The sequence below is a fragment of the Herpailurus yagouaroundi genome, unplaced genomic scaffold, assembly GCF_014898765.1.
Source record: "Herpailurus yagouaroundi ecotype Mexico unplaced genomic scaffold, PumYag 29, whole genome shotgun sequence".
In the NCBI taxonomy this organism is placed as follows: domain Eukaryota; kingdom Metazoa; phylum Chordata; class Mammalia; order Carnivora; family Felidae; genus Herpailurus; species Herpailurus yagouaroundi.
In genome coordinates, this window is record NW_024412377.1 from 3,759,178 (window position 1) to 3,786,629 (window position 27,452).

Here is a 27,452-nt window from a genome sequence, read left to right on the forward strand (position 1 = left end):
GCTGAAGTCAGACGCTTAACGGACTGAGCCATCCCGGTGCCCCTATTTTTGTTTTTAAACTTGCATTTCTGAAACTGTGTTTCCCAAGGAAACCCAGGGAGGGTATCTCCATATTTATAATATGACGCTCATTTTTGTGTGTTTTCAATCTTTCATTTTAAAATTATTTATGGAAAGTTGGATTTACAGAACTAGGGGTAAGTGTGATCCACACCTTCATGATCTCTAAGGTCTGGTTAAAAGACAAAACAGGAAGGCCTGACACTGTGTCTCTTTTATACAACTATATTGATGGACATGGGGCCCCTATACATGGAAGAATAAAAAAAAAAGAATAAGGACTGATGTAAGTTGGGACGCCTGGGGGGCTCGGTCGGTTAAGCGTCCGACTTCGGCTCAGGTCATGACCTCGTGGTCCACGAGTTCGAGCCTCGTGTCAGGCTCTGTGCTGACAGCTCAGAGCCTGGAGCCTGCTTCGGATTCTGTGTCCCTGTCTCTCTCTGCCCCTCCCCTACTCGCACTCTGTCTGTGTCTCTCTCTCTCAAAAATAAATACCTGTTTAAAAAATTAAAATAAAAAAAAGACTGATGTAAGTTTACAGGACTATGCACAGAGAGTCCACTAAATGTGGTACTATCTCTGAAACGGGGGATGCCTTGCCTTGCAAAAATGTCCCCACCAGCCCGGGGGATTTGCGGCAAGAGGCTTCATGGACTGGGCTGTCTTCACTTTCCAGAAAGATCTGCTGGGCCTCGTTACCCAGGAACACAGACGGGACTGTGCTGTGCCCAGGCTGACTCCTCTCCTCGGCTGCCACCGATCACAGCCAACTGTGTGACTGATTCTCCGGCTCCTTGCCTGCACGTCAAAGACTCGGGTCACAGCACAGCGAGGACCCTCTAGTGCTTCTAGTCTGAGCCTCTCCTATGCCTCAGATGTCCCCACTCTGTAAGCAAAGGGAGGAAGGAGTGGGAGTACCTCAAACACAAGGTTACAAAAATTACCATTATAAGAATCCAAGTTAAAGAGCGCTTTTACAGCCATAAAGATGATGCAAATCTATTTTAGAAAAGTTGTGAGTTCCAGAAAGACCTATTTATTACTCGTGGTCACAGTGAAAATTATCTAACATTCGTTACATACTTGCCACAATCTCGGCACTGAGTACTTTTTAGACATTTTTAGCTTATTTCTCCCCAAGCCTCATAAATTAGGTGACATTATATGAGTTGCATTATATAGATGAGTAAACTGAGGTGTAGAGACTTAATAATTGGTTATACAGCCCTACGTTCGCACAACTAGTAAGTGGGATTCAATCTCAGTCCAAGTGATAAAGGATAAAATTTTTACCATAGTAATCATCGTCATCAAGTACTAAATTCTCTTTTCCTTTAATCTTTCTGTCTCCGTATAGATTTGCATTGTAAAAAGAAATTGTGATTATACTGCATATATTGACTTGGTCAGTTTGTATTGTTAGTAGTGTTGTGAATGTATCTCCGTATCATAGACGAATCTTATAAAATATGGTTTTCAGTGGTCTCACGGCATTCCGTTGAGTGGAATGTTGTAAAACTTAGTTATCTATTGGTGTGTCACAAATTATTCTTTAAAAACTTGAAGCTTCAAAGAATATTTACTATCTCACATGGTTTCTGAGATTTAGGAATCTGGGAGCAGATTCTGGCTCACCATCTCCATACAGGAGACAGAGCATTACAGTCACAATGCAATCAAGATGGCAGGTGGGGCGATGGTCATCTGAAGGCTGGAAAAAAAAATTTTTTAATGGCGCTTTCACATGGGTCACCACGTGGACCTCTCCTCATAATATGTAGGCGACTTTCCGCAAAGTGAGAGATCTAAGGTAGAGAAGGTGTGAGTCTCAGTGACTTTCGTGACACAGTTTCCAAAGTCACACAGATGACATACTGTTTATATATTGTGTATAAATAATTCATTAGGCCCATTATTTACTGAAAGGAAGGGGGATTAGGTTCCATCTCTTATAAGGAAGAACATCAAAGAAGTTGTAGGAATACTTCAAACCACAATGTAAAATAAATCTATTTCCATATTTGCATCTACATGTTTTCTAATTGATTTCTAAATATTCCCATTGTTCAAAGTGTTATCACAAATATCTTTATACGTAAATCTGTGAGTGTTTTTGTCTTAATTCCCTTAGGATAATATCCAAGTGAGATGACTGAGAGAAAAGATATAAATGTTTTTGAGTTTGGGGGTACATATTGCCTTAGGGAAAGAGATCATCTCTTGAGCATTTATGGCAGATTGTATTTTCCAAAAATTATCAACAAAATACATTGCATCCCACATATTATTCCTATGACATAATTTTGACAATATTCCCATTGAGTGTAGGGTCTACGTCCTAGCTTTCCTACTCTTGAAACTGTGTGAAACCCTGTGACTGTCCCAACCAATAAAATATGGCAGAAATAACACTATGTGACTTCTGAGTATGTCATAAAAATATCATGCACTCTGCCTTGTACTCCTGAATGCTCGCTATTGGAACCAGCCACCAACCTGCGAGGAAGCCAGGCCTCCTCAAGTAGAAAACCACACACAGGTGTTCTGGATGTCAGCCTCAGTGAAGGTCCTGGATGCCAGCCAACATCAACCACCAGGTAAGAAGGGAATGAGCCTTCTGATAACGTCAGCCCTGAGACACAGGTGACCCAGGTTTCAAGATGTCTCTATTGACATTGAGTGGAGCAGCACTGAGCTTCCCCACTGAACCAGGTCCAAACTGGGGACTCAAGAGCAAAATAAGACTGACAATTCCACTCCAATGTAATTACTTGAGAAAAAAAGATGAAAACTTATGTCAACAAAAGATTTGTATAAAAAAATAGATAGCTACAAAAACTGGGGGAAAAATCCATATGTCCACTGAGAGAAAAACAGACAAACGATTGTGCTTTACCCATAAAATGGAGAATCAGTAATGAAAAAAAGTGAGATTACTGTTCATATCTCATTTTTTTAAAAATGTAACCTGAGGAACGATACCCATCTTCTAAGGTACCTTTGTTCTGTGTGTCCGACCACACACATTTAACAGCATCGGGCGGGAAGAGTGGGAAGCACGTTCCATTAAAGTATAAGAAGATGGGAAATGAGAAGCCGTGCTGATTGAAGGTCATTTCCACAATAGAGGTTTCATTAATTCAACTTGGGGGCAGAAGATGCCAACAAGTAAGCTAACTACTTGGTGACAAATGGGGTCTGAAGATAGGAATTCAAGCATTAAAAATTCGAGGAGACGAAGATGGGGTTGGGAACTCCTGCTACTAATAGTCCCACATGAATTTATTAAGAGGAAATTAGCACAGGCGTTGGACTTATTATCTAGCCAACACTGCTTCTGACAAGCTGTAAGAAATAATTTTGGTAGAAGAATGGTTATATTAACACCATCAGTATTTCCATTCAAGGCCCTGAAATAGTGTTCTGATGGAGAAAAAAGTAAAATCTTAGCTGTGTGGTGGTGCTTTTGTGGGGAGTTAATATTCCATCCTGAGTCAAGGGGGAATCTTGAATAAAAATGAATCTTGTTGTCTGTCATCTTGATGTGTGAAAATTAGGGATAACAAAGAAAGTGTTTTATGGAGAGGTGAGTCATCTCTTTGCCTAACAAAGCGAAGAAATGGTGTGGGTCCTGCTCCATGGGGAAGCTGAACAAATGCAATGTCTATTTCCCCTATGCCTGGGCAGAGTTAGAAACAGGACACCGTATCTCAGGACATACGAATATGGACATAATACCGACTGGAACCCTGAACAGCTACCAGTGGTCCCTATGAGACCTATTTCATTTTCAATGGTTTTATCACTGATGTGCTAGGAAGTGCAAGGCATGTGATTGGGGGACCAATATGAGAAAAAGACCACGGTCGGGGTTCCTCCACAGAAAGGTTTTCAAGAAAGGTTTTGCTCCTGCAGGGGCGGGGAGCAAAATGAGCCTTGGGCTGTGAGATGGGAATTTAAGAGCTCCTGTTTGTATTAAGTTGTAGTGAGAAAGGAAGTACGTGTCCCTAATGTTTAATAACAGTCTAATTGCGCCCTTGATCTGTGTGCATGTCGCTGCTGATGGACGGGTGTTTCCTGAGAGGCGCCATGACCCAACACCGCAGGAAGCGGCACCTCATTCAGTTCCTCACTTGATTGCTTTGCAGCTTAAATGGACCAATGTAAATAGATTTAAAAATCCTATTACCTGGGGCACCACCTGGGCAGATCAGCTGGTGGAGCGTCTAACTTGAGATCAGGTCATGACTTCACAGTTCGTGAGTTCAAGCCCCATGTCAGGCTCATTGCTGTCAGCCTGTCAACGCAGGGCCCACTTTGGATCCTCTGTCCTTCTCTCTCTGCCCTGCCCCCACTTGTGCTCTCCCAAAAATAAATAAAATAAGTAGTTTTAATAATTGTATTCCCCAATTTTACGTAGCTACATTTTACAAAATAGGCTTCTAGAGTACATGCACAGAGATACCAGGTGGTTCCCAGTAGTCATGGGTCCAGAGAGAACACTCCTGTCAGTCACTCTCTGGCAGATGCCAATGGGCAGACAGGATCCCACACCTCATATCCACACCTCCCTAAGGACACAGGTTCTTGACTTCTGCTTCTAGCCAACATGAATTAGTCACCGGGTCTGAATACACCCTCTCCCTTGAAAGGAAAAAATGGACAAAATTTAGGATTTAGGACATGATGATTTTCAAGACACTGGAAGTCAGGCGATGAAGGATGATTGTCCTTGGTAGGCAGGCAAAAAAGCGAGCTGAGCCCTGCAGCAGCCACTGTTTGCACGGTTCACGAGATGCTGGGCAGAGTACTCTCAGCTGGGTCTTGCCTCCACAGACAGGATCATCCCTGAACCAACCACTGCTCTGTCCTGCCTAACAAATATTAAAAGCGAGACCCAAACAGTTCAAACTGCTTACAGGTGGCTTAACTACGCCTCAGAACAAAGCTCAAGAACACTTCTGGAAATGCAAAACTATCCAAGGGCCAACAAGGTAGAATTGAAAGCTTGTCTGCCAGTAAAAGATTCCCAGGCATGCAATGAATCAGGAAAATACCACATTACTGAAAAATAGGAGAAAATGATAAATCCGCCATTATACTCAAATATGGCAATCTCCCTCTCTCAATAATTGATGAAGTGAACAGAAAATCAGTAAGGATATAAAAGATTTAAATAGCACCATCAACCAACTTGACCTCCTTGGCATTTATAGAAAACCCCACCAAGCGAAGAGCAGAATACATGCTCTTGCAAGTGCCCACAAAATTTTTTACCAACATCGACCGTATTTAATGCCGTAAAACAAAGCTCATCAAATTTACAAGTATATTTGCTTGCCACAACTAATTCCCTTAGAAATCTAAACCAGAGAGCTGTCTGGAAAATCCCTGGATATTTGGAAAGTGCATAATATGAGAGCATCAGAGGAAAAATCTAAAGGAAAGCTGGAGAACATTTTGAACTGGAGAAAAATAAAAACACTCTGTAATAAAATTTGTGGAATGCTGCCAAAACAGTGGTTGGAGGAGGGCACATTTAGCTCTACCTGTCGATGCCTGAAAAAAATATATATTCTCAAATAAATGACTTAAGTTTCCACCTTGAGGAACTAGAAAAGAAAGAGCACATGAAATTCAAAACAAGCAGAAGAAAAGAAACAATAAAGATCAGAGGAAAACTCAAGGAAATAGAAAACTTAAAAGAGAGAAAATCAATGAAATCAATAGCTAGTTTTTTGAGAATATCAGCAAAACTGATGAACCTGGAGGCAGACTGATTAAAAAATGAGAGAAGGTAGATTTTGTCAATATCAGGAATTAAAGAGGCAACCTCACTACTGGTTCTATGGCTGTTAAAAGGTTTATGAATAGGGGCACCTGGGTGGCGCAGTCGGTTAAGTGTCCGACTTCAGCCAGGTCACGATCTCGCGGTCCGTGAGTTTGAGCCCCGCGTCAGGCTCTGGGCTGATGGCTCAGAGCCTGGAGCCTGTTTCCGATTCTGTGTCTCCCTCTCTCTCTGCCCCTCCCCCGTTCATGCTCTGTCTCTCTCTGTCCCAAAAATAAATAAACGTTGAAAAAAAAAAGGTTTATGAATATATGATAAATATCTTCACGGCAATGAATTTGAAAACTTAGATGAAATGGACAAAGTCCTTGAAAAACACCAGTTATCAAAGTTCACTCAAGAAGAAACAGGTCATCTGAACAGAGCCATATCCCTTATTTTTTTTTAATTTGTCATGAACTTTCCCAAAAAGAAAATTCTAGGCCTAAAGGTTTCCTTGGTAAATTCCACCAAAAATGTAAGAACAAAACCGTACCAATTCCGCACAAACTCTTCCAGAAATTGAAAATGAGAGGAGTGTTCCCAAATCGTTTTATGAGGCCAGCATCACTTTGATACTAAAAGCAGACAAAGACATCACAGAAAAAGAAAGCTACTCACCAATACTCCCTCATGAACATAGACGCATAATTCTAAACAGAATTTTAGCAAAGAGAACCCAATTCACATATTAAACATTCCTCATGACTAAGTTGGGTTTTTCTCAAGAAGGCAAGGTTGGATCGACATTCCAAAACCAGTCAATGTAACTTAACCATATTAACAACCTAGAAAAGAAAAGTCATCTGGTTTTCTAAACAGGCACAGGAAAACATTTGATGGACTCAAGCAAACTTCTGATAAAAATTCTCCACACACTAGGAATAAAAGGAATCTCCCTCACACTGATAAAGGTCACCCATGAAAAAGTGGTTAACATCACGCTTAAAGGTAGAAGACCGAATGCTCTCCCCAGAAGATCAAGGCCAAGATGTGAGCAATGCTGTCACCACTTCTGTTCAATGTTATGTTGGAGGTTCTTGCCAGTACAGCCATATGAGGGAAGAAAAGAAAAAAGCATCCATCACGAATGACATGATCGTCTGTGGAAGAGATCCAAAAAATTCTTTTAAAAAAACCTACTAGAACCAATAACTAGTGTAACAAATCTACAGCATACAAATCAATATATTAAAGTCAACCCTGTTTATATCTGTTTGCAACAAATAAATTGGCAATTCAAATTAAGCCAACAAAAACATTAGCAATAGCACCAAAAAATTGAATAATTAAGAATAAGTCTGTCCGAAGATATGAGAGAACAGCACACTGAAAATAACAAAATATTGCTGACAGAAATTAAAGGAGAACTAGGTAAATAGAGAGCTATATCATGTACAAGAGTCAAAAAAACTCACTATTGTTAACATGTTGATTTGCCTGTTTTTTTTTTTTTTGGTAGAAATTGACAAATGATTCTAAAACTCATGGAAATGCTATAAGTGGGCAAAATAACTTTAACAAAGAAGAACAGATTTAGAGGGTGAATACAGCCTAGTTTCATGACTTCTAATAAAGTGGTAGTTGCCAGGAGACTGTAGTATTGGTGTAGAAATAGACAAATTGATCAATGGAACAAAATAGAAGACGTAAACGCACACATCTGTACAATTGATTCAAAAATGGTACAAATGCAATTCAATAATTAGGAATAGTCTTTTTGCAAACAGTGCTGGAACATTTGGATATCCATATATTTAAAAAAAAAAAAAAAAACACGACCAAGAAACTCAAACTACACCTTTCACCACATATAGAAGTGAACTCCAAATGGACTATAGACCTAAGTATAAAACTGAAAATTTGAAAACTTCTGGAAGACAATAGAAGAGTGCGTTTTTGTGACCTTAAGTTAGGCAAGGATTTTTTAATACCTCAAAAGCAGATCCACAGAGGAAACCCCTGCTAAGTTGGACTTTATTAAAATTAAAAATGTCTGCTTTTGGAATGACTGTTTAGAGAATGAAGAGACCAGCCCTGGTCTGGGAGAAAATGTTGTCAAATCATACACCTGAAAACGGACATTTATCCAGGATTTATAAAGAGGACTCAAAACTAATGATTAAGTGCCTTAGTGTGTTGAGGCTGCTGTTAACAAAATAACACAAATGGCATGACTTATAAACCACAGAAGGTGATTTCTCACAGTGTGAAGATCTGGAGTCCAAGATGAAGACACTCTTCTGTCTCAGGGCGAGGCCACTTCCTGATTTAGAGATGGGTGTCTTCTCTCTGTGTCCTCACCTGGAGAAAGGAGTGAGGGAGCTCCCTGGGGCCTCTTTTATGATGGAATGGATCCCATTCATTCCCATGACTTCACCACCTCTCAAAAGCCCCAACTTCTAAAACCATCACCTTTGGGGGCTATGAATTTGGGGGAGGCAGAAACATTCAGACCATAGCGATACACATATAAACAAACCAATTAAAAAGCTGGCAAATGATTAGAATGTCCATTTGGTCAGTACGTGACTGAAAAAGAAATACTGATGGCCAGTAAGCACGTTAAAGACGCTCAGCATCACCATTCACGAACGCAATGAGAATTAAGATCGCAATGAGATACCACTATCAAATGCTGAGGAGTTTAAAAGCTGGCCGACAGGTGTTGGGGAGCGTGTGAGGGCGCTGAAACCTTCACACACCACCGGGGCATAAAGCCACTTTGGGAAACACTTTGAAACTTCTTAAGAAGTTAAACTTAACACCTCTCCTATGATTCAGCATTGCACTCTTCGGTGGTTCCCCCAAAGAAGTGTCCCCTTAAGTACACAGGAGAAATGGGCAACACTAAGCTAACCCTTAAACGTTTGTGTCAACTGAGCTATTCTGTAAAAGTCTTCTCCCTCTGCCTGAAACCCTCTCCGGCTGCCTGTCTGCCTTGTCCTGTCTTTCACGGCCTCCGAGACTAGATACAAATATCGCCCTCTTATTGAAGCCTTCCTTGGAATGACTAAAAGGGCACCCCACTCCTTTACATCTCACACACCTCTTAATTATGTATGATTCTCAACACAAATGCAGTTCCCTACTCTTATGGAACTTACCTTTATTGAGGGAAGACAGATAATCATTAAATACCTATTTGTCGAATGAAATAACCTGACCACATATGCAGCTGTAAAGTTGGCCAAAACACTTGAGTTTATCAAGAAGTGTATTTTACAGATGGATTCGGGGCACCTGGGTGGCTCAGTCGGTTAAGCGTCCAACTTTGATTTCAGCTCAGGTCATGATCTCATGGTTCCTGAGTTCAAGCCTTGTGTTGGGGCTCTGTGCTGACAGCATGGAGCCTGCTTGGGATTATCTCTCTCTCCCTCTCTCTCTGTCCCTCCCCTGCTTGCTCTCTCTCTCTCTCTCTCTCTCTGTCTCAAAATAAATAAATAAACTTTAAAAAAAGATGGATTTATTTTCACTATTGTTAATTAATGACCTTTCTCCAAGTCTGTATACTGTCTTGGGACATTGATTGACGATGATACAATGGATTATAAACCTTAAGTTCATAAATATACTTACACATGACATACTGTAAGAAAATGCTTAATTGAAATGCATCATGATCACCGACTTTCATAGACCACTGGCCCTGGTCTCAGCCACATGTGGGAGCAGGGGAGTACGTGATGGGCCATCTTCCCACCCTACCTTCCAGGGAGGTAGAGATCGACCCCGTCAAATGTTGGTTTGAAACCTGGTTCAAAGAATGACTGAGCTGGTTTATTTTAAGATGTTTGCTTCTGTTGAAATATTTTGCTTGACACTCTTCCTACGAGAGGGGAAGGAAGAGGAAGGAGGAAGGAGCAACATTGATTTTTTTAAAAGCATCACTGAGTGTCCTGGTGGTTGTTTCTCTCCGTGTAGGCTTTGCTTTCCCAGCCACCTCTGAGCCTCAGTAGCAAAAATAGCTGTGAATACAGAGTCTGGCTGAGTGCCCTGGCATGGGATTTTTTTTCTGAAATTTCATACATCATTTACAGCCTGCTGCAGTCACGGTACAGTGTGGCATATAACCCCGAGAGGGAGGGAAGTGGAAAGAACAGCGAGCCCACGCTTGGGCTCGGCTGCCCTTTTGACTGCAAAGGAGCCCGTGCCACCTGCACATCCATTTTCTCCTAATCAAGGGAAAAAATACACTTGAATCGGGGACTTTCCTTTTTCTTCCTGGGCTTGTTGATTTCAATATTTCAATAAGTTAGCCAACTGTGTGGATAAGCTTAAATCTTTGTTTTATAGCTAGACAAGAAAAATAATTTTCTTTTGATGTCAGTGACTTGGCAGACACAAGCCTGGGGGAGACCTTGTCTTCTCAGTTTGCATAAAATTAGTTTTGTTAAAAAATACATGCACGCGTGCACACACACACACACACACACACGCAGAGGCACATTGACAGTAGAATAGGGCCATGATGTTTCCTTCTGAACTACAGTGTAGGGGAAAATCCAAATCATGTCGGATGAAGAAATGTCATTTTTTCTAAATCAACGGATCTTCATCCTATAGAGGTCACGGACCCCTCTGAGAATCTGAGGAAGTTACGGAAGCTTTCAGTGTGCACTAGCAATGCCTGTTATTTATAATTCAACAGCAGAGACTAGAGAAGAAAAGGCAACTTCATCCTGAAAACAAAAAGAATGGCTGCCTCTTCACCTAGAAACTCCCCAAGGCCAGAGGCCGTGTCTTTGATTTCAGTTCTGTTTCCACATGGCCCGAAGCTATTACATCCCTACCTACAGCAGTCTCCAAAACTGGAAGGACTGAGCAGGAGTTTTAAGAGCCTCCCGGGTTGCTCTTTTCTGTAGGGACAATTCTAACCTGGAGTCCAACCAGGAGATGGTCACAGTGGGTGACCAACATCCACAGCTGCTCATACCCCCTCTTTGTGACTGTGGTCACCAAGCTCACCATTCTTGTCTGTCTTCTGGTGAGGGTAGCCTGGACTCTCAGGTGCAATCCCAGACAGAAAACCTTCGATGGCTCCATAGATGCTTGACAGCCTCCAGTCCCCACGCCAACTTTTACAAGAGTATAACTGGGCTTTAGGACAGGATAGCCAGTATTGAAACTCCGCGACCAACCCACCTTCCTCTAGGTGGGCAATGCACTCAAACACCCAGGTGCACGTTTACCTCCCTTGCTCGGATCCAAGCTCAAGAATGTGAAAGTCTTAAAAAGTGGTGAAACCAATCTGGAAGTTTCTAGCCATCGTGAGGATCATAAAACCCCGTGCATATAGTGGTTGCCATTATCTGACTGGCCCCGCAGTCACAGGCTGGTGCTGGGGAGCGGCCACATACTCCCTGGGCATCAGGAAATACTTGGTCTCAGGGGAACTGCAAGATCGGCTCTACTTCTGACCAGCCAACCTGAACCCAGTCGCTTCACGGGGCATCCAAGTTCTTGATGTTCAGGCAGGCCCGGCTTGGACACGCAGGACCCACTCTCAGACTCCCATTCCCCTTGACTTTGCTTCTTGGGCGTTGACATGGACTCGCACCTGTAAACTTGGTTCTGATCCTTTTCTATGAAGTCTTTCTAATCTTCCGAGTCACGATTATTCATCTTCTCTTCCGTATTCCCAGTGTCCTTTAGTTGTTTTGTTTTCGTATCTCCATTTCAACAGAGCCTGAAACAAAGGGACCCTGTGTGACTGCTTGAAAACAAGTGCAAGCCAGGAAGGAGGAGTGGGCCAATACAAAAGTGCATCATCAAAACACATTTTTATTATGTCCAGCCGTTTACTCAAACCGTGGGGCTTTCTTTCCAGAGGCTGTATAAATGACTGATTTTCGGAACAGTCCTTCTGGGGAAGAAAAAGAGAAAGACTACATCCTCCAGCTTGCTCCCTCGCTGCTGACAAATTCTCTCCCTAAGGCATTACTTACCCCTGTACGTTCAGGTTGGGCGCGTGTGGGCACTCAGCACATTCCGGGAAATGCTGAGGCAGGAGTCAGATGAGATGCTTGGCCCTCACATGAGGCACGGGGCTATAGGCTGGTGTCCATAAGGAGTTGGCTGGAGGGCCCATATGACGAAGCAGCATGTTGATGAGGGCCAGGGGGAAACAATTCGTCAAAGGCCCCTGAACAGATCCCTGATGGCCTAGTGTGGCACATAAGAAGTGTCTAATATTCACAGATACAACAGTTCTCTCTCTCTCGTATCACATGAGTGGGTGTGCTCGAAAGGTGTTCTATATGGAAAATTCCAGAATCTTCAAGTTTGAAGGGAACATAGAGTCTAATCTACACCCTGACTGCTGCACCCAATACTGCTGATGTGGTCTTATCAGCCCCAAATGCCCTTGTAAAGTAATTTACATGAATTTACATGTAATTTCATAATTTACATGAATAGACACTCAGCCTCCATTGATACAACCTTCAAGGCTTTGGATTTGACCATTTTTCAAAATGACAGGCTCATAACTTTTGACAATGATTTTTTTCTAATATTTCCCCATATGGTCATCAAGAAAGTAAGCCTGCGGTTAAACTTATTCTAAACAGACAACTGGAAATTCCACGGCGAACATACAAATATTTCCGAATGATGCGAAATGAAGCACAAAGTCTCAAGCATCTGTGCCCACTTTAAAACGCTCTGATGGATGCGTCATCTTTCCATCTTGACTCTCCTTTAAAATGACTGAGCAAGCCAATACTCCCAGGTGATGGGGTTGTATCCACATGCTAAAATGACATGTGTAAAATTTGCTATTCTAATTATATATTCGTGTCAGTGAACACCCATGAGGAGTACAAAACCCTGCGTGGACACAGACGAATAAACAGGTGGTTTCTCTAACGTGGATGCTGCTGGAGGGCTATCCACTCCTGTGGGCTGGGAGGCCGGGAGGCTGGTGGGAGGTGTGGGAGGGGTGGCAGGTGGCCCCTGATGCATTGCATGGTGACCAGGCCAGGGAGGGGGCCCTTGAAGAGCCTGGTAGTCATGTGTGGAAAACTCTGAAGGGAAAGGGGCCAAGGGAATTATCTGGAAAGGGGCATCTGGAAAGGGGTTAGATGTGAGCAGGTGGAGAGGAAAATCCGGGAAGGGAAGCGGGAGCCAACCCTTACAGGCTGTGGGGAGGCACCGGAGGGTTTTTGGAGAAGCGTGATTGCCACAGAATGTGCACGTTGCGACATTAGGGTGGGTGGAGAGGACCAGGCAGGGACAGAGAGGCCGCTCAGGAGGCTTTGCAGTACTCAGAAGGAGGTTGTGTTCACCTGACACAAGGTGAGGAAAAGAGGAGGGTAGGGATGTGGTCGCAGAGGTAGGATCCGCTGTGTGGGGCCGTCTCTGGGTGCGGACGGTGAGGAGGTTGGTGGCCAGGAAGGACTTGGCTTCTTGGCTTATACAAGTGGACCGATGGTCAGCGCAGAGGACACACGAGAGGCCACATCCAGCTGTAGACTGCTCACTTCCTTACACTTGCGGGCCGTCCACGTGGAGTCTTGGGGTGGATACGGGCATCAGGAGCTCCAGGTGAGAAGCGGGTAATGGTACCAGACTGGGCTCAAGGCCTTGACAGTTCTCCCTGACGACTAGCCGTGGGAGACGATGGCGAGGAGTGGAATTCATGGGACGGGACACCAGCCGGGCAGCAGCCCCTGACATAGAAGGACAATGGCAAATGTGTGGCAGGGGGCAGCAGAGGGGAGCCTTCCACGGACGAGGTGGGGCCTGTGCCCAGGAGCTTGGAGAGAGGGTGACAGGGAGCGGGGACTTGAGGTGGCAGAGGCCGCAAGGGAAAGACCCTGGATGCGTGGGATGTCATCGTCGTTGGCACCAGAAGGCGTGTGGGGAAGAGTCCCCCCGATTCTCAGGCAGGGCCGAGCGTGAGGCGGGGGCTCCCTGACACAGGGGCCAGGGCAGCCGCTCTGAGGAAGGAGAAGGCAGGGCAGGAACAGAGCAGACCCAGGGGGCACCGTGTGGCCCAGGAGCTCATGAGTCAGCTCGGCTCTGCTTGCAGGGCCTGGGACGGGATGAAGGGAGGAGGCGCACCTGGAAGGGAAAACCGTCCAAAGGGCATGGGGGCGGGGGAGACCCTGGGAGGACACTGGCATGGTGTTTGAGCCTCAGTGTTTATTGTCCTAACTCCCAACATGCAGAGGAACCACTGGAGAGCCAGACCAGAGAGCGCGAACCCCTGTTCCCGTAAACCCGTCTGCAATTTGGGCGACCCCGTAAGTGACCAGCAAGCCAAGCCCTGCCCCTCGTCCATGTCTGTCAGGATGGAGGCAAAGGGCAGGCCGGCTCATCCAGACAGGCAGGGCGGCCCCCAGGGGCTCCTGACCCCCGGCCAGGGCCCCACACGGAGGAGTGGCGACTGTGGGAATAAAGAGAGTGGGACAAGGACACCCAGAGAAAGAAAGTCATGCCAGCTGCACAACAGGGAGGGGAAAGAGCCAGGACCCCTGGATCCAAAAGCCACATTCTTGGATCGCTACATGACACAGCCTACAGGGGGCCTGTCAAGTCCTCACATCATTCCTGAATCGTGTTTCCTTCTGAGAATTCAGGAAAACTAATTTCAGATTAAAATAAGTTTCAGGAAAGGATGAAGACCATACCCCATCCGAAGTTATTGCCAAAGGGAGGGGCGTCTGGGTGGCTCAGTCGGTTGAGCCCCTGACTCTCGGTTTCGGCTCAGGTCATGATCTCATGGTTTGTGAGATCGAGCCCCGCATCAGGCTCTGCACTGACAGCGGAGCCTGCTTTGTCTGTCTCTCTCCTTGCCCCTCCCTGCTTGCGCGCTCTCCCTCTCAAACTAAATATTTTTTTAAAAGTTATTATTTAAGGCAGGAGAGAGAGAGGGGAGATTATATGGCAGAAAAATACCTTAGCAGGCGATGGAAACACCAGAGGTATGTGTGCATGAAGCCCTTCACACCCGCAGCCTGGACCCGGCCGCCTCGGTCACCTGCAAGAGCTGCCCGCCCGCCCCCCCCCGGACCCCTCCGTGTCTGGGCTGCAGCTGACGTACCACAGTGACCAGTCAGCTTGGGCCCAGGGCAACCAAGGAGGGGAAAAGAGAGGTGAGGGGGTACCTGGCCCCAAAGCTCTCTGGAGAGTGTGTGAAGTCTCGTGTCTTTCCACAGTGTGTTTGCGTGTGTGTGTATCTGTGTGTGCGTACATGTGTCTCTGAGTGTGTACGAGTTTGTGGTGCATTTGCGTGTGCGTGTGTCTGCGTGTCTGTGTGTGTTTGTGGTGTATGTGTCTATGGGCATGTGTGCGTATGAGTGGGTATGATGTGTGTTTGTGTGTGACGTCTGTGTCTATGCGTGTGCAAATGTGTGTGTGGTGTATGTTTGTGTACTTGTGCGTGTTTGCGTGTGTGAGTGTGGTGTGCGTGCTTGCGTGTGCCTGAGTGTGTCTGAACATGTGTGTAATTGTGTGTTTGTGGGTCCGTGTGTGTGTGTGTGTGTGTGCATGTGTGCGAGTGTGCTGTGTACTGGCAGAAAGTGGAGGGAGGTTCTGCAAGCAAATGAAGGGCGGGTGGCTTCATCACCTCAGGCAAGCATGGCCCTTGGAAGGGCAGGGAGGAAACACCCAAGCATTGAAGGACAAGGTCAAAGGAGATGGGAGGGGACCCCACCCTGCCACCGCTGCGGACCTTGGGCAGACTGCTCTAGTTCTCCGTGCCTCAGTGTCCCCCCCGGAAACGGTCATCGTGGTAGAACGCACCTTGTGTGCTTTGCCGTGAAAAAGGCTTAAGGCAAACTTCAGCCGCTTGTCTCGGTGTGGCCTGGAAGGCAGCCCGACGCGGGTGTGTGGCTCCTGCCTTCTCTGGGTGTCCCAGAGGCCTGCTTGGGCCGGAGGACATCAGAAGGCACCAGAACGCTGAGCCCCAGGCAGGACCCACACCGGTCGCTGCCCGCCTTGAGGGGCCAGGGAGGGCACAGGTGCCGGAGAAGTGGAAAGTGGACACAGCACCTCCTTGCCAGGCAGCCCCACAAAGCTTCCCCGGTCATTCCTGTTTGCATACGGCCGTTTTATATTAAATACGATAGGATCCACAAGGCATTTAGCACAATTTCTGGCATAGAACAATTTCTCATTCGCTACCAGAATTATTTTACCATACCTGCCATTTATTCCAATTTTGGCTACCTGGAAAATTCAGTAATTTAATTTCCGTTTGTCAGATGAAGAGACTGAGGTCCTAAGAGGCTGTGTGATTTTTCCAAGCCCCCAGTTCCGCTGTGACCCTCCGGAGCATTCCCATGTGGGGGCTGACGGTAGCTATTGAGTTGAGTCAGCAGTTAAGACATTCTGCCAGTAGGTGGCCAAAGAGGGGGAAAGCCTGGACTTTCTGACTCCACGAGGACGCCTGGTTCCTCACGGCACCTGAACTGTCTTCCTCCAGTCCTGTGCTGGTTCCTCCTGCAACTTGAGAATAACCCTCGAAGGCCACCTCGGCCACGCTCTTGACCACGGAGATGCGGGCAAGTGGTGTGCGTAATGCTTTACAAACTGAAACATGATATGGTCGTGCAGAAAATCTCACGTGACGTACTGTTGGAAACTGCTAGAAAGGCACCAGTGCTACTGAGCTCACACTTTCTCACACACCCTTTCCTCCAATCTGTACCGCTCAGGCTCACAGGGGTTTATTCCTTTTTTTAAGTAGCCAAGAACAGCGCCCGCTGCGGTGCGTTTCCTTGTGGAAATGTTTCCTTTCTACGGCATCTGCTTCTCTGTGGTCCCATGGCGCACTGTCTTCTCTTCACGTCTGTTGTGTGCATCCCTGGGTCTCAAACTTTTGTTGGACCTTAACCTTGAGCATCTGAGTCACAACTACTAGTCTTTAAATCGTAAGTGTCTCCTACAACTCAGTCCTCTGTTTACCTAAGAGAAGCTCCTGGCTCGTTCCTTTCTATGAAAGCCATCTGTCAAGGGTCTGCCTTAACCTTGAAAATTCCCCCCAAACCATTCAAGTATCTTAAGAGGACAAATGGGCAAAGCCAGCATGGTCATTTCAAGCTGTAGGAAGATTGCTCAGCAACCAGCTTGAACTTCAAGGAATTGTTTTCCCAGGAAATTGAGAATCGAGGTCAGGTAGGAGGCAAAGCCGCAACCTTTTAAAGCTGTGGGCTTCCTTCTGGTTGCTTCGTATTTAAGTGGTACGTTTGTTCCGTGGAGAGCCGCCCTACATCAGTTGAAAACCACTGGACCTTCCAGTGATACACCTGCTTCAACGATTCTGTCTTTCATTGGTATTTTTCCAATAGCATTCCTGAATTCTCTCACGATGTCAAATCCAAAGCTCTAGACCAGTGAGGTATAGACTAAAGCAGAGGTTTGCCTCCGATATGTCAAAAAAAGTCAAAACTAAAGAGCGTTTGTACCCTATAACCAAATAATAGCTATGGGATATTCTGCCTAAAGCGAGAAAGCAGAGGAAAAGAAATGATAATATAATTGTTCAAGTTGAGACCAGTATGTACTGCAAGTTAGAGGTCTGAGAAGTCTCCCGGCTGATGGATTACACACCCGTGTAGGTGTCCGCATGCGTCCATGTGTATAAATCAACTATAGTCGGTGAGATCTCATTAGAGAAATTGATGGAGAGTTTGAACTATTGAATGTTTTCAAAGAAATGTAAATTACATTGGTTAATACTTTCATAAAAAGCTTTGATTTATTTTTTAATTAGCATATATCAATTGTTGACAAGCAACTGGGTAATTTGAATATGCTGGAGAGAATCTGAAAAAAAAATAGCTATCTTAAACCTGCAAATTTATTTGCATAGTTATTTTGTTAACAATGTCTTTCTTTCCTGGAAGAGTCTCCATCAATCCTACTGAATAATCAAAAGTTATAAATTAGCATACAATGGCCAAGATGTGACTGCATGTGTGAGGAAGTTAAAATTTCATCATATGAATGCGCTGTCTTTTGTTCGGCACAATTGTGTGTGTGTGTGTGTGTGTGTGTGTGTGTGTGTGCGTGTGCCTGCATCAGAGCCTAACCCTCTATGGCATCATAAACATTCAATACAAACACAAAAGAGAATGAAAGGAAGTCCACACCTGCCTACACATTACCTGTGCCAGCTCCAGTATTCGTCACCTCCCTCCTTTTCTGTATTATTTTCCACCTTTCTATTTCACGTTAAAATTTTCCTCTTTTAATAAATGTTAATCAGCATCTGCAATTACTGCTTGTAGTGCTTAGGATTCTTTTTGAAACTGGGAAGGCTGTGCTGAATATATCGTTTCATTGGAGCCTCAGAGAGCGAGGTTAACATGACATTGTTCTACGAAGGTGTTCGTGTCCCCGGCGGGATCAGCTCCGTGTCACGACAGGAGGGAGCGCGCTGAGGGAACAGCATGTGCCAGGGAGTCATCTGTGTGCGGGGAAATTGCACCCTCATGGTCGCCCTCTGCAGAGGGACACGCAAAAGATGCAAACCCAGAGAGAGAGAGGAGAGGGGTGCTGGTCTGCTTCCTCGCGAGCTGGTTCCCTTGCTCCAGGCTGGCATCTCATCAGCCTCCTGGCGTCTCATCAGCCTCCAGACACTTGGGTTTGGAGGCGTGGCTTGTTTTACCGAATAAACGTTGTACAGAAACCATCTGGACGTGTGAATCTGATGCCAAGCACTGGGAGGGCTTGACGCCGAAAGCAGCCTTGCAGGTAACGTCTTAGTACTGAGAGTGCTCCAGCCAGATTACGGTCAGATGACAGGTGTTCTTAAAGCAAGGCTTTTGTGCCGGGTACCGGGCGGGGCTCTCTCCCTGCTTCCCTGCGTGCTGGAGAGCACTGGGTCCCTGCAGGACAGGGGAGGGGATTCTGTGGGCTGTCACACCTCCTGGCAGGCGGATATTGGTGGTCGGGAGGGATCGGGAAAGTCAGATGCAGACGAGTTGCCACATACAAGCCTTGCTTTGTAAAGGCTCCCAGAGCTCGTTTAACCCTCTGGACATTCCATGAGCAGTTGTTACTATGCACACTTTGTCACTGAGCGAACGGGAACTCGGAGAGTGTAAGAAACGTGCACAAAGAGCCACGGCTCATCTGAGGGACACACACCTGTGTGGCCAGAGCCCTGCAAGCGAGAGAGGAGCAGCGGGGAGGTGGTGATGTTAGCGAGGTGGCCGTGGACCAGCCTCTGCGGGGCATTGTGGGTTTTATTCTGAGTGATCACTGTCATACCTGCAAACTTTGACGCACTGAGTCGCCCTGGCATTTCCTTCGGTCGACATCTGTGTAGGTGAACTAACATCCCCGGCCAGTTTCCCTGCTCACTGTTGCTTCTAACATCCACTTGCCTCATTCGGAATTCCATTTCCTCATCACTGATTTCCTTCAATTACTAAAAGCCACCCGGTGAGAGTCTGGTAGCGATCATTTCTCTGTGTCTTGACTTTTCTGGTTCCTAATTTGGCAGATCTACGCCCTCAGCGCTTTGCTACTGATGAAACCCTGAGGACAGTGAAATTGTCATCCCTTTATACGTAATCTCTCTCTGTCTCTGTGTTTGTCCTATAGGTTTTTCTCCCCTCTTCAGGTCTAGAAAAATTCTTAGCTGCTGCTTCTTGGAAAACTGACTCTGACCCCAAATTCCACTAGAAATGTGTTAAACCGCCTTCTGCCATTAAGTGAATTTGAGTTGTTTTCGTAAATATCCATCTCTCCCTCCTCCTGTGTCTCATTCTGGCTCATTTCTGCGTATCTGTTGTCCAATTAATTCCCATCTCTTCAAATGGATCGAACGTATTGTTCGGTATGTTCTTCACTCTTTTGGATTATCGTATTTTAAATTTTAGAAGAGTTGTTTTTTCTTTTTTTAAAAATACTCTTTGTTCCCTTTGTGGCCTGACCGTACATCATGAAGTCTATGCTTTTTAAAAATATTGATAAATTTAAGAGGCTCCTGGCTGGCTCATTCAGAGGAGTGTGTGCCTTTTGATCTTGGGGCTCTGAGTTTGAGCCCATTTGGGGTGTAGAGATGACTTAAAATCTTTAAAAAATATATCAGTAAATTTAAACATTTTATATTGTATAAACTCTCTCTGAGAGTGAAGTTCTCGTGCATGTGACTCTCCTGTTAGCTCTGTCTATTCTGACTCACGGAGAACTGACTCAGTGCGGTTAATTTTATTTTCACTTGGAGCACAGATTTTCTTCCAGTTTTTCTTCACGTAGTGTTGAATTTACAAATCCTATTTACATATCTCTGGATTACCCTTAGATGCCGGTTCCATAAACATATTTTATCCACGTCTGTCTTTCACCTCCTCCCTCTGATGAGGCAAGAACCAGATCATGCTACTTATGTCTCTCTGCTGCTCCCATCCCCTCTCCCATGGAATCCTCTGCATTTCCTGCCAGATACGTATTAATTGTCCTCTTTTATTCAACCACACCAATGTCCTTGCGTCTTGTGTCTGACATTCTCTCATTATTTGTATTCATTTTGTATTTCGCTATGGTAAATTCAGAGTAACTCTCGCAGGGAGGGACCAGGGTTTGCGAAGTTTCTATAGGTTGGCCATGCATTCCAAAGTGTTTAGCTCTTATCCTGAAATGTGATTTTAGCAAGATGAAGTATGCTGAGATTAAAGTAATTTTCCTGGGGTGCTTGGGTGGCCCAGTCCATTAAGTGTCTGACTCTGGATTTCGGCTCAGATCCTGATCTCACGGTTCATGGGATTGAGCCTCACATCAGACCTTGTGTTGACAGCGTGGAACATGTCTGGGATTCTCTCTCTCCCTCTCTCTCTGCCCCTCCCCTGCTCGTGCTTATTCATATTCTCCCTCTCCCTCTCCTTCCTCTCTCTCTCTCAAAATAAATAAATAAATAAACATTAAAGTAACTTTTCCCAAGTTTCCAAAGGTTGGAAACCTTTGAGGATCTTACTCCTCAGTCACTCTAACATCCATCCTTGCATATGAGTTTGGTGTTGACCTGACTCCACTCCTTTGTAAGTAGTCTGGGTCTCATCATCTGAATCTCTCTCTGTCTCTCAATATTGTCAAAATTTTTCTCCTTAAACGTATTCTAAAACGTCATCGTCTTTAGATGCTCCTTTATGATAGACATTCTTTAGTATTTGATGAGATTCAGTCATCCAAAAGGGGTAGTTTTTACAATGGTTCTATATGCGCTCAAAACAATTATACGCGAGGACAGGGTTTTATGTATGTTTCATTCAACTGAACTTGTCAATTACAGTGTATATAATTACCACATCCTTGTAATTGAGAAGGGTGTTAAAATCTCCCGTTGTGTCTGTGAATTTGCTCTCTATTCTCCTTTTCTTCCTGTTGTACTCATCAAATACTTTTTACTCCACTGTATTCCTTTAATCATTAGACGTGGCATTTTCTCTGGCATGTGGCCTTTTGTGATCACACTCAAGATTTTACCACATATATTTGACTTACCCAAAAAAGTAAAATTAATCATGACCTCTATGTTCTTCTCATCTGCGATCTAACAGTACTTTAGACGACTGCCCTCCTGTCTTTCCTGTTCTTCATCATAGAGCGTGAATAATCTAATCGTTATTATTTTTATTGCTTTAGAACAATCCTGCTCATTTAGATGGACCAACGATTCTCCCTACAATTTATTCTGGCTTCCATTTCTTCCTTCTACAGTGTTTAATCTTACTCGTTTACAGAGAGTTATAGAAGTGAACTTCCTCAATCCTTGTCTGAAAAGAGCATTATCTAACACTCATTATTAAATAATACTAATACTTCAGCTGGATACAAAATTCTAAGCAGAAGGTTATTTTCTTTTAATACTTTATAGATTATTTCATTGTCACATGATTTCTATTGTTGATATTGAGAAGTCTTCACCAGGCAAATTTTCACTATGGAAGTAACTTTGTTTTTTTTTTTCACTGGAAACACTTAAGATCTTTTTTTTTTCTTTGTGGAGTTCATAGCTTCATCATGATGTGTCTAGGTGTGCATATCTTTTATTTATTGGATTCATTGATATTTTTGAGAAATTTCCAGCCATTACACTTGGACTGTTTCTTCTCTTCCACTCTCTCTGTTTTCTCCTCTTGAAATCCTTTTGGAATATGTAACAATAATTTGGTCCCTCATTTCTGTTAAGAAATATGTGTTTCCCTTTGGAAATTACATATACAATTATTATATGTATTATATATGATACATATATTATATGTAATATATACTAAGTATATATAAATATTTAATAATTAATAAATAATTAACAATGTTATGTTATATGGGTGATATATCACCCATATAACATAACATTGTTAATTATTTATTAATTATTTAATTATCATACACATAATTATTAATAGTTACATATATATAGTTACACACATATATAATAATAATATGCGTTGTTTTAAAAAATCTTATTTAAGAAGAGTTATTCTGTGATTATAATTTTCTAAGCATTTTGTAAATACCATTTCACTTAGTCCCTGAAACAAGCCTTGTGGTAAAGTTGAGTAGGTCCCCAGAGCAATCCTACAGTCCATTATCGCTCTCTTCTGCTTCGTACAATCTCCCCGTTTCCTCAATTTTTCATTTCAGTTATTGGGTGATTTTCACGTCTGCCCTGTATTCAGTTGTATCTTGTACCTTCCTTACACGCTGAGTCCTTCTCTTCGTGTCTTGGGTTATTTTTAATGTTGTCATCTCCCAGGCACTCCCTGGCAGTCTTCCACCTGATGCTCTGGGACAGTTCACGTGACTGACCGTGTCTTCTGACCCCTGTTGTGGCAGGTTCTTCCTTAGTGCGTGAACTGTGGATTCATCTTGGGTGGATGCTGTAGCTGGTAATCTTTGGCAGACTAGGTTGGAGGTAAGTCCCCAGGACGTGGTTTCAGTGTTTCCTTTTGGCTGTGCCTGGGGTATTCTGCCTGCGTGCCACTGGTATGCCAGTTCAGGAGCTTCCAGATAGACGTAATATAATCGGGTAGGCTGGCCTACATTAACTGTTCTTTGGAAGTACTTCTTTTCGTCTCAAAGCCCAGACCAAGGCAAGCAAGGCTGCTCGTTTTCTTCCTGAACTAATCAGCAGGTTTTTCTTCCTCCCCCTTTTACTGACCATGTAATCCTGTGAGGCTCCTAACTGGGTGCCATAGACCTTGTGGAGACCCATGGCTTTTCTTACACAGACTTCCACTCCCACCCACAGCCTGGTCTCCCCATTTCTCATCCTTTCTAGAAGCTTTAGCAACAGATGCTGCTTGTACCTTTCTTCTCAGGCCCCACACTTCAGCACCCCCGGAAATTTCTGTTGCTTTCTCGATATCCTATCTATGCATTCCAACATATATCACGGCATGTCTATCTGTTTCCTAGTTGATTTGCAAGACAGTATGGCATAGCAGCTAATAGGGTGTACTCTGGAGCCTTATAGCCTTGGCTCCAGCCCAGTCTCACCCCTCAGGATGTGTAGAAAGCGTCGAAGGTTTCCTAACTTCCCTGCTTCAGGTATGTCATTTGTAAATTGGGATGGGGCATTCCCTTTCTCATTTGATGTGTAAGAAATGACTAAGTTAGCTGATACAAAGCGTTTAGAGCCGCTTTTAGGCTCTCTGTAAGCAGCAACTGTCATAATTGTTACACATTTGGGTTTAGAAGGTCATATTGTTAGAAACCAATGTCCCCTTCAGTGCAGTCTTAATATAATAGGTACTCTTTCAATCGCGTTTTAAATAATCAAGTTTTCTTGATAAAAGCTTTACGCTGGTTTATTATGTACATAAATTTTTAATGATGTCCCAGGGCCACATGAGCCCTGAGAGGTAGGTATTATTATCTCCTTCTGGCCAATAAGAAATGTGGACGTACAGCTGCCTCCCAGAGCCTCAGCAGGGATCAAGAATGCAAATCCCAGCCTCCACAGCCCTAAATTCCTTGCTTTTCCTACTTGTACTGAAGACAAGCACCTTTATCTGGCGCCGTAGTAATAGTCTCTGGCAGTAACCTCAGTTTTTGGACCATGAGACCCTAGACACGCCACAGTACTCTCTTCTCAGAGCACCTGAGTTGCTGAGTACAAGAAAAGGAAACGGAGCTATGTGAGTAGAGAAATGGCAGATCCAAGTTTCCAACAGGATGCAAAAGCCAACACCGGACGGCAGGTGGATTCAGGTGCGATGACAATGGGGGAGCAGAGACCCTGTCCTATCCTCTACAATGCTCTGCCCCACAGGCAGTCCTTGCCTTACTAGCATTGAATTCAATGGACACAATACCTTTTCAGCAGGCATCAGGAAACCCCACTCTAAAACCTCCTGCTTTGTCCCGTCCCAGTTCAGAATCCCTTCAGGGGGAAGAACTTTCAAGAGGGGGTCGGCCAGCCCAAAACTTCCTCCCTCCACACCACTGCAGGCTGTGCTTTCTCCGACTTGAAAACGAGGTCATGGCCACTGGATCTCAAGCTCAGAGATCTCCCCACAAGACCCTGTGTGTGTAGGGGGGTTCGCTCCTGGGCCGGCGCCCAGAGCATTTCAAACACCATGACAGAACAAGACACAGACCATTTTCCCCCTCGCTCCACTCTGATGTATGGATGTGTCTGCTTTCAGAGGAAGTGGTCGCAGTGCTTCACAAATGTCCAAAAATGAGCATTTGGAGCTCAATCTCCGTCTGAGTTAGAACTGCTTGTATTAACATTTGTTTTGAATTGTTGCTCTGTTTTGTTCCGTGAGCCAAAAGCAACTTTCCTTTGAAGTCCTGCCCCTCTTCTGGGAGGGAGTTACCAGCTGATTCAGTTCTGTTTGCGGGAATGTAAAAGTTCATTAAGAATTAATCACAGGATTGAAAAATATCTCGCCATCTGTAGCCCTCCTTCTTATTATCCCCCAAAGTTCTCGAGACTTCTATTTCTGGCATTGTTCTCTCTCCCCAGCCACGGAAGAGTTTCAGCCAAGTTGGACGGGTTCCTTCTCAAAGTTAAGAATCCAGGGTTTGGTGACTGCGGGGGTTTGATGTTCTGCTACAGGTGCCGTGGGGGGGCCTGCGGAGGGACAGATGGGAGGCAGCGTGTGGCCGAGGGGGCGACGGCTGTCAGACTGGAGGCCGCTCGGGGGTGTATCCATTTGTGGGGTTTGGGGTTTGTCCTCAGGGCTTTTCTTGGAGAAAACTTGTTCTGAGTAAAAATACCCAGGAAGGAGGTTAATGTGGCCCTCTCTGCGCGACTGGCTCTGATTCGTCCCGCTGTGGGGCCATCGACTTCCTCGCTCATGGCCTTTCCAGGAATCCAACCAGCTCTAAGTCAACCCAACCTCCATGAGGGTCCATCTTAGCTGCCAGCGCCCTGGTAGCTCGTGCAATTTTGCAGGATGTGGCTCTTTTCCCGTCCCACGTAGCATGTCCGTGGAGTCACCGCTCACCCTCAGTGCATGCCCCTCTCTGCGGGTCTCCGTCCCCAGGGCGGCATGGTCGGCACGGGCTGCCAAGAAGCGAGAGAAGGAAGTCGTCCTTGGCCAGGGAGGTCCAGAAGGGAGAGATTTTTGCACATGCCGGGAACAGCCCGGTTGACGAGGAGACGGCCTTTAAATCCCGGGAGCGGGGCAGGTCCTGGGAGGAATGAGAGCTGCCTCTGATCAGCAGAGAAATCCAGTGCCTCCAGCGTGCTGGGTATCGTGGCTCTCGTCCCGGGAGATCAAGAAGGGAGATGCGGCAGAGCGCACAGAGCCACGTAGCACTGGTATCGGGAGCCGGGGACATCTGTGTTTCCTTTCTGGTTGTCTAAATATGCTGTCTAGACACGTCTCCAATCTCACGTTCGCGGCTCTGCGGGATTGCAAGCTGTGTCTCTTGCTGAGAAGCTGTCTGCCATTGTCTCCGTCCTGAATAGAGATGGGACAAGACACACGCAAGGCGATATGAAGCACCGGACTCCGCCACAGAGACACCGCCTCGTGGAAAATTCTAGAAACTAGCGTACAAGGATGTGAATGGTGGTGGAGGGCAGTTAAGTGGGGAGACATAGAAAAGGATCTGTTGGACTACTGCTCCCTCTCTCCTTTGCCTTTGCTGACTCAGGGCGGGCAGCGAGCGGGTGGCTGCGGGGAGGGGGACGCAGGTGGCCTATCCTGGCTCCTGACCCTTCCAGGCTCACCTCCCCTGAACCACGCTGCCACCGTCTGCTGCCCTGCCACCTCACATCAAGTGAATTCCAGCCGTTTCAAACTCAAGTGCAGAATTCAGATGGGCAATCAACACCACGCTGAGCAATGCACTCTGCCTACGTGACATCACGGCCCCCGGCGCCCCCTCGGCTGCCCCCCCACCCGAGCCATCCCTGGAGGCTGAGACTCAGCCCTACGGGGAGTTGAGGACTTTGGGGCCCTGCAGCCACACTCCAGTCTCTTGAAATCAAAGCCTCAAAAGGAGGCTCCTCGTTGGAAAACCGTTTCATAGTTAAAAGATGCATAAATCTGTACCTGCCATTTTTTTCTCTTTGCGCAAGAATGTTATCCAGTAACATGTTTACCTGCAAAGGTTGAAAAAACATCACGTTCATCTATCCCGTCCATCCTGAAGGCACAAGGGATTGTGGGTTAACAGTTTTCTGCTTGTTTGCCACGGGATCTGGAGCTGAGTTTGGAAGGAGGAGAAGGGAAAACAAATGGACATAAAAAGATACACGTCTCATATTCTTACCACGTCCTTCTGGAGAAAATAACCATGGGAGGGCAGGGCTGTAACTTGGGAGACCTGCGGTGTGCCCCCAAGCAGTCCCAACAGCTACAGCTCGGTCCCCCAACCCGTGGCCTGGTGTAGCTCTTCTCTTAGGAACGTGTTTTGCTGGCAGATGCTCTTGGCCCCCAGCCCAGCCTCACAGCCACCACGACCTTGACATGGCATGCGGACCTGGAAGCGGCAGTGATGCTGTGCCCCCAGGACCTCCTCGCAAGACCGCCTCCCCGTGGGGATGATGGGTACCCTGGGCTTTCCTCTTCAGGTGGGATTGATGCACCGTAACCTGAAAGTCATCCCAGAAGGGCTAAGACTGCAAATATATGCTAATTTGGAGTTTCCACGTGCTCCTCGGAAAAAGGCCTTTTCTCCTCTTTTTTTTTTTTTTTAATCACATTTCTTTTTTACAGCCCTGGGGGCCGAAGAAACAAACATTTGCAGAAGGGATGCAATTCTATACGTGAAGAAAAGTGCATGTCGCAATATTGCTCTGAACTGTCTAGATGTTTTTATCTCAGTGGATCCTTTATATTAGGGTCTGGCGTAAATCTCCCTGTCCCTGCCGCCAGCCAGCATATGCTCACAGGCCACCAGGGTTCCTGCGTTGGCCCTGTTTGCAGGCTGCCAATGCTCCCTGGAGGGGAAGTCACCAGAAGCAATCCGCCCGTCCTCTGCGGTGTGAATCCCATATCCAAGCCAGCCCTCCCAACCGAGGGTCAAGAAGCTCTGAGATGCCCATTTCTGATCCTTCGGTGTGGAAATGCACCATTAATCCTTTTTTTTTTTATGTTTATTTTTTGGAGAGAGAGAGAGAGAGACAGGGTGTGAGTGGGGAAGG

The 27,452-nt window shown here is 45.5% G+C and overlaps 1 long non-coding RNA gene across 1 annotated transcript; it reads right to left on the bottom strand.

Annotated features, from left to right (window-relative positions):
• Window positions 1–27,437, bottom strand: LOC121042361 (uncharacterized). The gene is made up of 3 exons (XR_005796141.1): window positions 26,409–27,437; window positions 23,923–25,761; window positions 1–42 (listed from the first exon to the last, which is right to left on the bottom strand). It is a non-coding gene; the product is annotated as an uncharacterized LOC121042361 (long non-coding RNA).
• Window positions 27,438–27,452: the final 15 nt, after the last annotated feature.